Here is a 15,517-nt window from a genome sequence, read left to right on the forward strand (position 1 = left end):
GTATGTCGTCTGCGTATATTTATTTATTATTATTTATTACTAAGCTTTTAAATATACCTACATTCGTGGGTACATCATGCCGGTTTACAATGTAACAGAAAGGAGGAAAATACATAAAACCAGGGTGGGGGGGGGGGGAAGGGGGAGGCAGTTAGAAGGAGGAGGAGGAGGAGGAAGGAGCAGGAAGAAAGCAAGGCAGGGGGGGGAAGGACCAATGGCAAAAAGGGGCCACCGGAGAGATTAAGAACTAAAACATCGTAGAGTGAGCACTTGGCAAAGAGGCACTACGGTCAACTTTATATAGATTGGAAAAGTCTTATACATCTATGTGAAAAAGTGTATATGTAGTGTTTGAGGCCGAGGTCTGAGAGGAGGTTGCAGAGGGGCAGGAGGTAAATGTTGAACAAGGTTGAAGAAAGAGGAGCCTTGGGGGACTCCTTGTAGTAGATTGAAAGCCTTGGATTCTTGGTTACCTATTCTGACTTTGTATTGTCTGTTTTTTAGGTAAGAGGTGAACCAGCGGAGGGGGGTTCCTGTGATACCGATCGAGTAGTACATCGTGATTAATGGTGTCGAAGGCCACTGATATATCTAGAAGTGCGAGTATGAATGAGTGACCTTTATCTAATCCTTTGAGTAGGTGGTCGGATAGTGATAAGAGGAGGGTTTCAGTGTTGAAGAATTTACGGAAACCATATTGTGAATTGGATAGGATATTGTTGCTTTCTAGGTATTCCGTAAGCTGGAGGTTGACTATTTTTTCCATAACTTTTGATATGAAAGGTAGGTTGAAGACTGGGTGGTAGTTTGTAGGTTCATTTGGGTTTAGAGTTTTTAAGAATGGGTTTGATCACTGCTTGCTTTAAAGCCGAGGGGACTTGACCCTGGGTGAGAGATATATTTATAATATATCTCTCCTGTTATTATCCTGTTATAAATATATTTTCCTGTTATTTGGATTAACCATGTTCATTGTAAACCGCTAACTTGAAGCGATAGTTACTGTTCATTGTAAACCGGGGTGATATGTATATTATACAGGAACCTCCGGTATATAAACCCTTAAATAAATAAATAAATAAATAATAAATAATTTGGGCTAATGGATGGGATATAGTGCTGGGGATGGCGAGGAGGAGTTTAGTGGTATTGTGTTGTATGGGTGTGAGGATGGCCTCATTTTTCTTAGACACGATTCAATTTCAGAGGGGGTAGTGTCCTCAAAGGAGTTCTTGGTTGCTTGTGTTGCTAATGTGTGGGTCTTGTGTGTGTTTGGTGATGATGAAGATGGGGTTGTGTGAAATTGTGTCATGATTTTTGTTATTTTATCATGGAAGAATTGGACTAAGTCCTGGCATTTGTTTGCAGCTTCTTCCTCAGGGATAGGTAGGGGGGGGGGGGGAGGTTTTGGTTAGGTTGGCTACATAAGAACATGATAGCAAAACACCTAAAGAATTAGAAAATTATCATGTTACCAATTATGTAACCCAGCCAGACTATATTAGAAGAACAAGCCCTGGGGTGGGTGGGATGGAATTAAACACTTGATATTAGCTACTATAATTTCATCTTCCATGGAGTTAAAGGGATTTTGTCAGATCCTCTGTGTACTTGTGAGGGGTTTTTAAAATACACTTTTAGCACTGCTAACAATCAATCTCTATAATCAACATTTTCTGTCCTTCTGAGCAGTCCCCTCAAAGACTGCTCAGAAGGCATGTCTTTGAGGGGACTGTTATCTGAGCAGTCCCCTCAAAGACATGCCAACAATGCAAGTATACAAAACCTTTTTCTCTTTAACTAAAGACTGGCCCACAAATTATGTTCCAATATCTTGATTTTGAAGCATATCTGTTTAGTAGAGTTATTAGCTATGTGTTATATGGGGAAAGGGGGAAATATGGGGGGGGGGGTTAAAAAGAAGCTTGACTGTTTTCATATTTATATTCATAGATTGAAATTGTTTATTTGTTGTACACTAGAAATTTGTACATGATCTTCAATGTCATAGAGATATTCCTACCTTTTGGTAATGGGGGATTTCAGTTTACAGGTTGATCAGTCCAATGTAATTCAACTACAACCATTTGTTTCCATATTAGCTATTAGTGGCCTTCTCAAAGTTGTGAAAAGTGAAACACATGAGAAGGTTTAACTTGGATTAACCTTGGATTAACTTTTTGGGTCAGATAAGGTTAGGCAACAAAGTAAGTTAATATTTGAAGGGGCAGAAATGCTGACTTGGTCAGTCTCAAGAAAAAACGAAACTAATGGTAAGTTAGATGGGTCCACCTTCTTAAAACCTAGGTTTGTGGAGGAAATGTCAAACTTAGTGGGGAATAGCTAGGAAGATTTTCTAATAAATCCAGAGTCATGAGTGGGGAGATGGAAAAATCTGTTAGAAAAAGGCATGGAGTTAGCAAGTTCTAAAATCCAAGAAGATATAAAATGTGAGGTATAGAAGGGTAAAAGACCAACTTCCCCTTGGTATTCCATGCAACTTCAAGATTTGAAACAGGGACTACACCATGTGGAGCAGCAGTGAAGAATGACTGAGACAGTCGAGAATAAGAGGGTGGCAGCCATTGACTGTTTTGAAAAAGACTATTTCTGCTAAAAAGAAAATTTTATTCGGATACTATTGAGGCGGCCAATAATGATTCAAGGGGAATTTTTAAATTAGGTTCTATGTTGGAATACGATAATAAACAGAACTTAAGTTTGAGGACATTCCTAATTGTGATTTATTGTATTCCTTTTTTTGAAGAAAAAGGTTTGAATTTGCGGAGTTTTGCTCTTAAAGTTCATTCAGAAGGGAAATGCTCCCAGGAAGGTAATCACCCAAGGAAACCAGTCATTATAGATTTATTGGGAAAGACAGTTACAGAAATTTGGAGCTGATGTGAGTTACAGGTTAAATTTAGCTGAATTTGAGAAAGAAGACAGACTCCAAGAAGTTGACCCAATTTCTTTTATTGAAATTAAATCCATCATGAAGGGTGTAAAGAAGTCTAAATGGTTTTGGATCCTCGTTCATATTTTTTAATTGATTTGCTACCAAAAGCAGTTTCAAATGGGGCTTTAGAGCGTGGTTAATTCCTCATTAACCAAGGGATTAATCCCAGAAACCTTGAAGGCGGCAGTTGTTATCCCAGTTTTAAAAAGCATGGATGTGCTCTAACTATAGATCAATTTGCCTTTCATAGCTCAGGTGTTGGAGAAGGCTGTATGTAACCTTGCAGATTTAGGAGTTTCTAGAAGAGGCAAACAAATTGTATCCTGCTTAAGCTGGGTTCCGAAGGTGATGCAGCACAGAGACCATCATGGTGGATATAGTGGACTTTGTGCTACCCCCATTTGGATAAGGGGCAAAAGGTTTCATAGTTCTTTTGGACCTGTCAAGTGCATTAGACCTGGTGGACTATGAAATTCTTGTATCACATTGCTAGGCTTTAGAGTTAGGAGGACCTGTTTTGAATTGGATAAGGAGTTTTTTGCAGAATAGTATGCAGCTGATACATTTCCAAGGGTTTTGTTCACAGGTATTTAAAACAATTTTTGGAATCCCACAAGGATCTTCATTGCCCCCCTTACTATTTAATATATATTTGGCACCATTGGTTTTACTCCTTTTATATATACGGACGACATTCACATTTTGGTCCCTATGGGCTGTGCCTCAGACTTCGTTCTTGCCAGTCTTGAGGGCTGTATGTTAGCAGTTAGTATTTGATTAAGAGAGAATTATTTGGTTCTGGATTCTAAAAAGATAGAAGTACTACAAGTGGGAAAAACTTTGGAGAAATATTAGCTTCAAATTGAAGGTGCTACAGTTACAGCAAATGATGAAGGGAGATTCTTAGGAGCGATGTTGAATACTAACTGGATACTGGAAAGCCAAATAAGAGCAGTGTTACGAACAGCCTATGGACCCCTTTTAGTTTTAGAGCATTTAAAGTCTGTGGTATATGCTTTGGTCATAGCAATACTCAACTATTGTAATGCTATCTATTTGAGCCTTCCTGGTGCTATGATTCGGAGGCGCCAAATAGTCTAAAATGTGGCCACAAGAATTGTAATGGGTATGTCCAGATAGGAGTCAGTTGCACCCCTTCTTTTGAAATTACATTGTACTTACTTTTAAGATTTTGCATGGAAATTGCCCCCTCATATGGAGCACAGGTTAAGCTGGCAAACTTCTGTTAGAAATGCACGCTCGCAATATAGCTGTCAACTCCAGCTTTCATCAGTCAAAGCCTTTCGGCACACTAAATTATAAAACTGATCTTTTTGTATGGCAATCCCTATGATATGGAACAATCTTCCTTTGTTGATTAGGGAGGAGAAAGATCTTATGTGATTCTGTCACCAAGTGAAAACTTGGTTGTTGATGATGTCTCAGATATGACGTCTCTGTATTACTGTCACTAGATGAGCAAACCCTTTATGGAATTGCACTCTTGGTCTATGGCAACCTTTGAAATGGTTTTTATAAGCAGACGTCAAGCTCCTTTCATTGCCTGGGAAAAGAGTTTGCTCGGTTTTAATGATTTTATTGTAATTTTAAGTTTTATACATCACTTTGGAAGATTTTATTGTAAAAACTAGAAAGCAATTTATAAATGTCATAAAGTGTCAGGTCACTAAAATCTAATAAAACAGATTTAACAAAAAATACATCATAAAACACAAGATACATTAAACTTTATGAACAAAGCATATAAAACATAAAATGTGTCATTCCTTTCTCTAGCCAGCCAATGGGAAGTGGAGATGATGAGTGGTATAAAACATAAAATGTGTCATTCCTTTCTCTAGCCAGCCAATGGGAAGTGGAGATGAGTGGTATAAAACATAAAATGTGTCATTCCTTTTCTCTAGCCAGCCAATGGGAAGTGGAGATGATGAGTGGTATAAAACATAAAATGTGTCATTCCTTTCTCTAGCCAGCCAATGGGAAGTGGAGATGATGAGTGGTATAAAACATAAAATGTGTCATTCCTTTCTCTAGCCAGCCAATGGGAAGTGGAGATGATGAGTGGTATACACAATTGGTAGAAACCACAATTACAAATGGTATAGCACTAAAAGTTTACAGATCCTTCTACTGGATTAATCAAAAAATGAAGCAGAAAAAGATGTGAAATTCAGCGTTCACACAAAACACTGACATCTCTTCCGACAGCATATGGATTCTATTAGTTTCATGTACTGGATATCCATTGCCATCACTATAAATAAGCTGATTTCCTGGACCTCTATCCCTCTGACGCAGGCCATGTGGCGAAACACGATTCTTGTCAGGGGACAGAAACCTTCTTTCAACTATTCACGAATAAAGGTGGAAACACTGAATTTAACATCTTTTTTCACTTCATTTTTTGTATTAATCCAGTATAAAGATTCCTCTCTCTATATCAACACCACAATCCATCCCCCCCTCCTTTCTGAACACACTACCTTACCCATCTCATCACATCCCACTTAGACTACTGCAATCTGCTCCTCATGTCTCCACTACAATCTATCCAAAATTTAGATGCACAACTTATCCTTTGCCAAAGTCAGAACACCCATAAAATCCCTCTTCTCATTGGCCCCCTATCCATTTCCATATACAATTCAAGCTCCTCTTACTCACCTACAAAAGCCTTCCCTCTGCAGTCCCTCACTACCTCTCCTCATGAAGTCCGCTCATCAGGCAAGTTACTGTTATCTGTGCCCTTCTCCTCTACCACCACCAACCAAATCCATGCTTTCCACATGAATGCACCTTATGCTTGGATTGGTCTTGAGTTGGTGCATCCTGTTCCCTCCTTTTGCTTTATTCAAATCCAGTCTAAAAACCCATCATTTTTAGGCTGCTTTTAAACCTTAACCCCTGATTATCCCGCTTTTAGCCTTATTGATTTCAAACATTTTCTTAATAAATGAAATTCCCAATATTTTTTGCCCTCTTTTCCTTAATTAAAAGCTTTGTCTAGCAGGGACTGTCTCGTATATGTTTAGGTGCACAACTTAAAGCTTCAGACACTGTGCTAATAAATCAGCTACCCACTCAGGTCTACGACTTCCTATCTATTCCTAGACTCAAAAAAAGAGGAGGAGGGCTCCTCCTCGCAGCTAAAAAAGGGCTAGGTCTAACCTTGCAGACTTCCAACAACCTAGCAAATATAGAATTTGCCCTATTCAAATCAAAACACCTGGCAATCGGACTAATTTACGCTCCTCCCGGAGCTCTAGAAGCAGACCCATCACCGATCATAGAACTTGCAGCAAAACACCTTAACACCGGAAAACTAGCAATCCTGATGGGGGACTTCAACCTTCACGTCGATGTCCAACCGCTCTCTACCAACTGCAAAACACTAATCTCCTCCCTCAGCCATATGGGCTTTAGACAAATTGTGAAAGAGCCCACCCACAAAGCAGGTCATACTTTAGACCTTATCTTCATTAACGAAGGACTAATTCCCCACACCACTCCATCCTGCTTACCGGTACCGTGGACAGATCACCAAATCATCTCCTCCGTGCTAGAGATCAAGGAGCACCCTCCACAAACAACACAATCAATTACAATATCCATCAGGAAACCGTGCACCGGAGATCGCCTCAGCGAATACCTTACCAAGGAACTAGTGCATCTGGACCTATCGGACGCCAACGCGGCCACGTCATCATGGATCAACATCACCAACAAGACCGCAGATCAAGCATGCCCCATGATGACAAAATCTCATAATCCAGAAAAAGACAACAGGAAACCATGGTTCACTCAGGAGCTGAAGTCACGCAAACAGAACTCACAAGCAAGGAAAACAAATGGCGGAAAAGCCCTTCTACAACAACCCTACTTACCTTCAAATCGTGCCTAAATGCATATAGAAACGACATCAACAAAACCAAGAAAGAATTCTTCTCCAAAAAGATACACCACTTCATATTCGACTCAAGAGCACTTTTCTCATACGTATCAGCCCTCACTAAACCATCCACACTCATCATACCAGATGAACAAGCTCTCAACAAAGCCAACGAACTGGCAGACTTCTTTGACAAAAAAATCTCCACACTTGTCGCCCCCCTCAAGGTGCCCTCACCGCACTCAAACTACTCAACCTCCTACAGTTCTCAACCATCAGACCCATCCGGCCAACAACTTAATACAACCCAAGTGACGCTCGATACATTCGAGCCCACGTCCTCTGTAGAAATAGAGAACATCCTCAAGAAGATAAAGCCTTCATCCCATCCTTTGGATCACATCCCCTCCAATCTGCTGAGCTCCATCCCTAATATCATTGCCAAACCAGTGGCAGACATCAACTGCTCCCTCACTGAAGGCCATGTCCCTAATCAACTCAAGCTGGCAATGCTCAAGCCTCTCCTCAAAAAACCCAACCTTCCCACTACCGACCCAGCCAACTTCAGACCTATAGCAAATCTACCAATGATCGCCAAAATTATGGAGAAAATTGTAAATAGACAACTTTCAGATTTCCTCGACGATAACAACATCCTCACCACAAACCAATTCGGTTTCCGTAAGACCCGGAACACCGAATCCCTATTAGCCTCACTATCAGACACTATTATATTTAATCTGGAAAAAGGTCAACCCTGCCTCCTCGCTCTTCTGGATCTATCCTCAGCGTTTGATACCGTGAGCCACACGTGCCTACTTCAGCGTCTTACCGATATAGGCATTACAGGATCAGCGTTCAAATGGTTCAAATCGTTTCTAGAAAACAGGTTCTATAAGGTCAAAGTAAACAACAAAGAGTCTCACCCCATAGAATCCAAGATGGGGGTACCGCAAGGATCCTCCCTTTCACCCATTCTTTTCAATATCTATCTTCTCCCACTCTGTCACCTTCTTACCAACCTCAAGCTAATACACTTCCTATATGCGGAGGACATACAAATCCTCATCCCTATAGCTGAATCTCTACACAAAACTATGTCATATTGGAATAAATGCCTCGCAGCAATCAACAACCTACTCGCCAGCCTCAACCTGGTCCTAAACACTAACAAAACTGAAATCCTCCTTATAGCTCCTGAAAATCACCTTCCACCCATCTCTCCAACGGCTAGCCAAGGTCCTGTCACTTCTACCTCGCCACAAGTAAGAGACCTGGGTGTACTGCTGGACAACAGATTCAGCCTCAACAAGTTCGTAAATAACACCACGAAAGAATGCTTCTTTAAATTGCAAACTCTAAAGAAACTAAAACCACTACTAAACTACAGAGACTTCCGCCTGGTTCTACAGGCCATCATACTCCCAAAACTGGACTACTGCAATTCGCTCCTTCTGGGCCTTCCCGCCTGCACCACCAAACCACTCCAGATGGTAATGAACGCCACGGCCAGAATTCTCACAAACACCAAAAAAAGGGAACATATCACCCCCATCCTTCAGCAGCTTCATTGGCTAAAGATTAAATACAGGATTCACTTTAAAACCATTATGATGATACACAAAGCCCTACACAACATCGCTCCTCTCAATTTAACTTATCAACTCCAGCTACACACCTCCAAGAAATCAACCAGAAGCGCATACAAGAACCTGCTAATCACCCAGCCGCCAAAAACCTCCCTGAGGAAACGCGCACTATCCACAGAGGGCCCCACACTCTGGAATTCACTCCCTCCAGACCTTCGCCTTGAACCCTGCCACAATACATTCAAAAAGAAACTAAAGAAATAATTAGCCACGATTGTTTTTACTGTAAACTCCTCTAATCTCCCCTAAGTTCATTTATGCTCCTTTAAGCTCCGTCATGCTCCTTTATGTTTCTATGTTAATTGTTTACAATGTTATTTACAATGTTATTTGTTAAAATGTAAGCCGCCCCCGAGGCGACAGTTTTATTTCCTTGTACACCGGTGTGATATGTATATTATACAGGAACGTCGGTTTATAAAAACTAAAAATAAATAAATTCATTAAGTAATGCTACAGAAATGATAAATAGTAGTAGCAGGGAAAGAGGTAGAAGGGGTGAAATGGTCAGCACCTAGAGAGATAGAATGAGGAGGCGAGGTAAGATAGACAAGTGTGGAATGGGAAAGGTTGGGAGGAAGAGCTCTATTATTAACTAAGGTTAAAAGAAAAAAGTTGAAGGCCAAGAATGATCTTTTACCTCATGCTCCTGCTTTACGTGAATTTCTTATGTAAAAGGCGGATAATCCAAATAATAAATTGGGTTCTATACTCCTCCCAAAGTGGTAACCAAATCAAGGTGCTAATGGGCACATCACACAGGTCTCTAAACTAGTCCGCCATCTCATGACTGAGGATTTAGACGCTGCCTGCCCTTTTCTGAGTCCTGTGAACAAGATAAACAGTCTGTCTGACTTCCTAAAGTCATTGGTTACTTCCAGGTACTTTAAGAGGCACCTGCAAACATCTCGAAACCTCAGCTCTCTGCATTTCCCTATGCATTCTGCCTTCCTAAATCCAGGAAGAGAAATGGGCTGATTGAGATAACATTCCAATACCACCTTGGGTAGAAGGGTGGGTACTGGTCAGATTGTCACTTTTTCCTTTGAAAAGGATAAGTACGGATCCCTGCAGGACAGCACTTGCAACTCAGATTCTTCTGGCTGACACAGGGCCACTAACATTGCCATCATTAGTGTTTGGTCTTTCAAGGAAACCTCTCTGATGGACTCAAAAGGTGCTCTGACTAGTATCTTCAGTACCAAGTCCAGGTCCCATGGTGGTACTACGACCTTCCGAGGAGGTCTCACCTGCTTTGCTCCCCTGAGAAACTATACCACATCTGTGTTAGCAGCCACCGATATTCCTCTGCATGGCCCTCCAAAATATGCAATCGCTGCTACTTGCACCCTCCGTGTGTTAAGCACTAGCCCTTTATTAGCTTTTCCTGTAGAAACTCCAGGATTGAAGCAATCCCTGCTTTCATCGGGGCCAACCCTCTACTTTTACACCAGGCTTCGAAAACTGCCCAAATGTGACTATGTGAAGGAGGTGGGCTTTTCTGCCCTTTAGCAATTACTTGGGCTGAGGACCCTCTTATGTTAAACCTTCGCCATTCAATAGCCAGAAGTAAGAGAATTTTTCCGAATTTGCCATTACTTTTGGCCCCTGCTTGAGGAGTAATGCTATCCCCACTGGTCTTCGACACTTCTGTAAATAGTAATACTCTTGTAAAAATGATATTGTTAAGCTTCGTAAGAACATAAGAAACTGCCATGCTGGGCCAGACCAAGGGTCCATCAAGCCCAGCATCCTGTTTCCAACAGAGGCCAATCCAGGCCATAAGAACCTGGCAAGTACCCAAAAACTAAGTCTATTCCATGTAACCATTGCTAATGGCAGTGGCTATTCTCTAAGTGAACTTAATAGCAAGTAATGGACTTCTCCTCCAAGAACTTATCCAATCCTTTTTTGAACCCAGCTACACTAACTGCACTAACCACATCCTCTGGCAACAAATTCCAGAGCTTTATTGTGCGTTGCGTGAAAAAGAATTTTCTCCGATTAGTCTTAAATGTGCTACTTGTTAACTTCATGGAGTGCCCCCTAGTCCTTCTATTATCCGAAAGTGTAAATAACCGAGTCACATCTACTCGTTCAAGACCTCTCATGATCTTAAAGACCTCTATCATATCCCCCTCAGTCGTCTCTTCTCCAAGCTGAACAGCCCTAACCTCTTCAGCCTTTCCTCATAGGGGAGCTGTTCCATCCCCTTTATCATTTTGGTTGCGAATTTAAGTTGTGAATCGTTGCAACGTTACCCTTTCTGTATACTCTCATGTTCTTTGTTGCACTATAAAGCACTTGTTACTGATTTTCGTTTTAATGTGAACCGATGAGATGTTTTCAACGTTCATCGGTATATAAAACTGCTAAATAAATAAAATAAATAAAAAAATCCCTTTGAATAAGATCAGCTTTGCCTTCTTCAGTTATGTCAGATCGGCATACCTGGTATATCTGGCGCTATTAGGAGCACCCAGCCTGGGTGTTGAGACATTTTCCTGTCCACCTTGCCTATCATTGGCCCAGGGGAGGGGGGGGGGGAATGTATGACATCTGACTTGCCGGCCAGGGTTGGGTCAGTGTGTCCACTCCCCTGCATCCCTGTTCTTTACTTTGGCTGAAAAACCGACTGGCCTTGGTATTCTTTTTTGTTGCCATTAAATCCCCATTAGGAGCGTGAACGCTTCCTTTGACAGCTCTCATGCTCACAGGTCTGTCTTACGTCAACTAAGGAAAGCCACCTGCAAATTGTCCACTCCTGCTATTACTGCAGAGATCTCCAAGAAATGCCTCTCTGCTACCTCCAGGATGAGTTGTGCCCCCCTGCTTGTTCACAGAGGCCACTGCCTTGGCATTGTCCGAGCAGACCTGGTCCGCTTTGTTCCCTAACTGGGATTGAAAATGGCCTAGGGCCAATCTGATTGCTCTCAACTCTAATATGCTTTTGGAACTTGGAACCATTTGGTGTGGCCAGGACCCCTGAGCAGTTTAGCCCTGAGTGTGTGCTCCCCATCCCAGATGACTCACGTCTGTGGTTACTATTGTCCACTGTGGGGATTCCAGAGAGGCTCCTCCGGAAAGGTTGTTCAAGTCTAGCCACCACCTCAGACTCTGCCTGCTTCGGTACATCAGTGGCAGACTTTTGTCGTACAGCTGACTTTGTGGCGACCAGTTGTACAGTAGATGCGCCTTGCCCATGGCACTACCCCGATTACCGCTAGCTTGGAGCCCAGGAGCTGAAGATATCACCACACATATGGGGTGGGGCTTGTTACAGGGCCTGCACTTGCTCCTGCAACTTCCTTATCCTTCTGTCTGTTAGATATGCTCTCCCTAAGTACACTAGCATCCGAGACAGCTGAAACTGGCTCTTTGCCCTGCTTACCATCTCTAAGACATCCCTGTGGCCTGTCAGCCTTCCTACAGGGAGTCTGCACTTATTAGCCAGTCGTCCAAGCAAGGGTGCACTTCAACCCCTTCCTTCCTTAAGAAGACAGCCAGTACTACCATCACCTTTGCAAAGGTCCTTGGTGCTGTAGCCAGTCCAAAGGGGAACTGGTAATGCCCACTGGCTATCTTGGAGCGTAAGTAACACTGGAAATCTCTCTTGATGGGAATATGAAAATATGCTTCTGACAGATCTAAGACTATCAGGAATTCCCCCTGCCCTTACAGCCGCCTTTACTGTAGCCAATGATTCCATGTGGAAATAGGGAACTACCAGGGCCCTGTTTATTCACTTTTGGTCCAACACTAGCTGAAAGTTATCTTCCTCCTTTGGCACTAGGAAATAAATGGAATATACCCCTGTGCCTTCCTGACCGGGAGATACCCCTTGGCTTAATGAATCCCTCCAACCCACACAATCCTCCTGCCCTACCAGAACAATTCATAAATGTACCCTACTAGTTCCCTCTCTTAAGAAAGCCCGTCTCTCAGCCACAAGGAATCGCGCCTTCTCAATTGCCGGCCCCACGCTCTGGAATGACCTACCGCCCAATCTTTGTATGGAACTCTGCCCTTTCAAATTTAGAAAACAGCTATTTATTTATTTAAATTTAAATCCTTTTAATATACCGATGCTCAAGACCAGGTCTTATCGTACCGGTTTACATTAAACTAGGGGGAACCAGTTAAACAGAGCAGTTAAACAGTTAAACAGCAGTTAAACAGTTAAACAGAACCAGTTAAACAGAGCTAAAAACGTGGCTCTTTCATCAAGTCTTCCCGGATTAACATCCCCAACCCTTCGGCTATTCTCATGACCCCTCTCCGGTAATCTTCATAGCCCTTGCATATTTTATAATTGCTATCACGACCCACCAGATCCCGGAATCATTTAGATTCTGTACTCTTGCACCTCTTTTGTATATTTTGTACTCATGCACCTTATTTTAACCATGTGTTACCGTTCCTCTTGCTTCGCTCCTTCTCTCTAATTGTTGGGATCCCCCGTCATTTGTATTTTCTACCTTTTGTTATTATGTAAACCGATATGATGTGTACTTTAATGTCGGTATAGAAAAGCTGTTAAATAAATAAATAAATACCGGGATAATGGCTAGCAGCTGAACTAACCTGTCTAACATCTACATGATTATGTCTCCCCTGCTTGCCTTATATGGGGAGGAAACGAAATAGTCTAAGAAGAATCTTAATTCTGGGTGATATCCTTTGCTTATTATGTCCAGGTCCTTTGTTATTTTGACCCACTCCTGATAAAAGATCTGTAACCTGCCCCCTACCTGGGGAACCATGGAGCTGGCCTGCTCCCTGTCATTATGGGGTTTTGTTGCTAAGCGGGGGGCTCTTGGGTACCCTTCCTTTGGAAATGTTCTATTCCCCAAAAGGGCTGAGATCTGCCCAGGATCCTGACTGGGCAAGATATCTGGCCTTTACTGCCCCTCTGTCTGTACTCCCTAGGCCACTGTCTCCAGTTGCCTTCCTTTGCGAAGCTTCTGGGCTTTTCTTCTGGTAATTTTTCGGGCCTTGATCCTCCCTAGTCTTTGATTATCTTTTCTAGGTCTTCTCCATACAGAAGCCTCCCCTTAAAGGGTAGCTTTCCTAACCTGGTCTTGGATGCTGCATCTGCCGCCCAATTCTTTAGCCATAAAAGCCACCTAGCAATGACCTCTGTTATTGCTAACATCGCTGAAGCTCTAATAAGGTCATACATAGCATCTGCTACAAAGGCCGATTTCACTAGGGCCGGCCCTGCCCTATCCTCCTAGGGTCCTGAATCTTCAGGACCCTGGATCTCTTGAGTCCAGATTAGAAGGGCCCTGGCTACATAACTTCCACAAATAGCTGCCTGGAGGGCCAGGGATGAAAACTCAAAACCTCTTTTTAGTAATGTTTCCACTTTCCTGTCATGAGGGTCTTTCAGGGCTGTCATTTTCTTTGCTATTGCTGAGATTGCTGCATCTACTCTAGGCAGCTCCAGCCTTATCCTGCTGTTCAACTAGATACAGCCTCTGCATAGTTCTACAGTTTCTAAACCAAGACTCCGGGATCTTCCACTCCTCTAACAGCTTATCCCGGATTACTAGATGGGAAAGGCTTTGCAAGGTTTCTTAATCCCTGTCAGAATGGGATTTCTCTTATTCTAGCTTTGAGCATTTCCTCTTTCAGACTTAGGACCTGCAAGACTTTTGTGATTAAGGCCTCCAGATAATCTGCCCTAAACAAATGCATCGCTGAGTCCCTAGCCTCCGGTTCTTCCTCACCCAAGAATCTCTTCCTGGGAAAAGCAGTCAATCTTCCCAGCCCGAAAGTGACTTGGGCTTTTCCCCTGAAAAAGGAGCCTTATTCTGCTTATTTTTCATCTGGCGATAGGCTTGGTGCATAGCCAAGATGAAGTCAGAGGAAAACTCAAGACTCCTCCTCCCCCAGGGGCTCTATTCACTAACGCTGCTTGCCTGGGGCTGCTCCAGCTTCCAAAACTGCGGAGGAATACTTCGACCGCCCTGGAACTTGTTCCAGAGGCGGAGGAAAATCCACGCTCTGTTCAAATGGCCCAGGCCCACCTTCTTCCTCCACCAGGGCCTGCTTTTCGCCGTCACAACTGCGGCAGAAAGAGCCAGCGATGCTAGGGACCCACAGGCCCGGATCTGGCACACTTCCTCCCCTTGTCCATACAGGCAGCAAAGGTTCAGGCTGGGCTGTTTCTCCACCCTTTTTTTTTTTTTTAATTCACAGTTAGGAGACTTCTCTGGGAAACCAGGAGACCAAAACAACTGGTTGTCCTGGGTAGGGAAGATCAGACCTATGGAGGCTGTCGTCCCGTGGGAGGCTCCTAGGGAAAGCGACCTTAGGGAAGGCCCTTGCCCTAGAGCTCATCTTACACTACTGGATCAGCAATGTTTGTGCTCCATCCCATCTGCCTGAGGCAGAGATTACCGACCTCCCCTCGGCTAGGGCAGCCTCTATGGTAATGCCATCGCTCTGCCCCCACCTGCTGGTGGGAGGGGGAATCCCACAGGTTACTGAAATGGCAGGATGAAGAGGAATCGTGTACTTATGTATGCGGAGTTCTTATTGCTGTTACCCCCACAAATCCATTCAAGGTGGTCATATCAAGTTCAAAAGTTTGTCAGGCAGACTATATATTATGTATTAGCAGTGGTTTACAATAAAAAGGTGCATATTAGGGACTGAAATTAGAGCGATAGTAGCCATGATGTCAATTCTAAACAAACAGAATTAAATCAACACTCATTAGCTAATAACTTTTAGGCCATTCCCAGAACATCTGGGACATTTCCTTTTGAGAGCCAGAACTACTACCCCAGGACCCCTAAAATAGCGTCTGCGCAAATAAGGATTTTTAGTTCCCTTCGGCTACTCTCAGCGCGTAAAAGGGGAAGTAGGAGTCGCCGCTGCCCGCAGAATAAACGCAAGTGACGCCGACTGGGAAAGCCGCTGGGATGGGAGTCACCCGGAGACTGAGACGCAGCCGGGCAGCTTCAGACTCCGGGGCTCGTTTACTGGAGGCTT

General features: G+C 43.1%; 1 protein-coding gene across 1 annotated transcript in view; it reads right to left on the bottom strand.

Annotated features, from left to right (window-relative positions):
- The window catches only part of TTLL5 (tubulin tyrosine ligase like 5), a 798,469-nt gene that overhangs the window by 782,697 nt on the left and 255 nt on the right, over window positions 1–15,517 (bottom strand).

Source organism: Rhinatrema bivittatum, chromosome 4, assembly GCF_901001135.1.
Source record: "Rhinatrema bivittatum chromosome 4, aRhiBiv1.1, whole genome shotgun sequence".
Taxonomy (NCBI): domain Eukaryota; kingdom Metazoa; phylum Chordata; class Amphibia; order Gymnophiona; family Rhinatrematidae; genus Rhinatrema; species Rhinatrema bivittatum.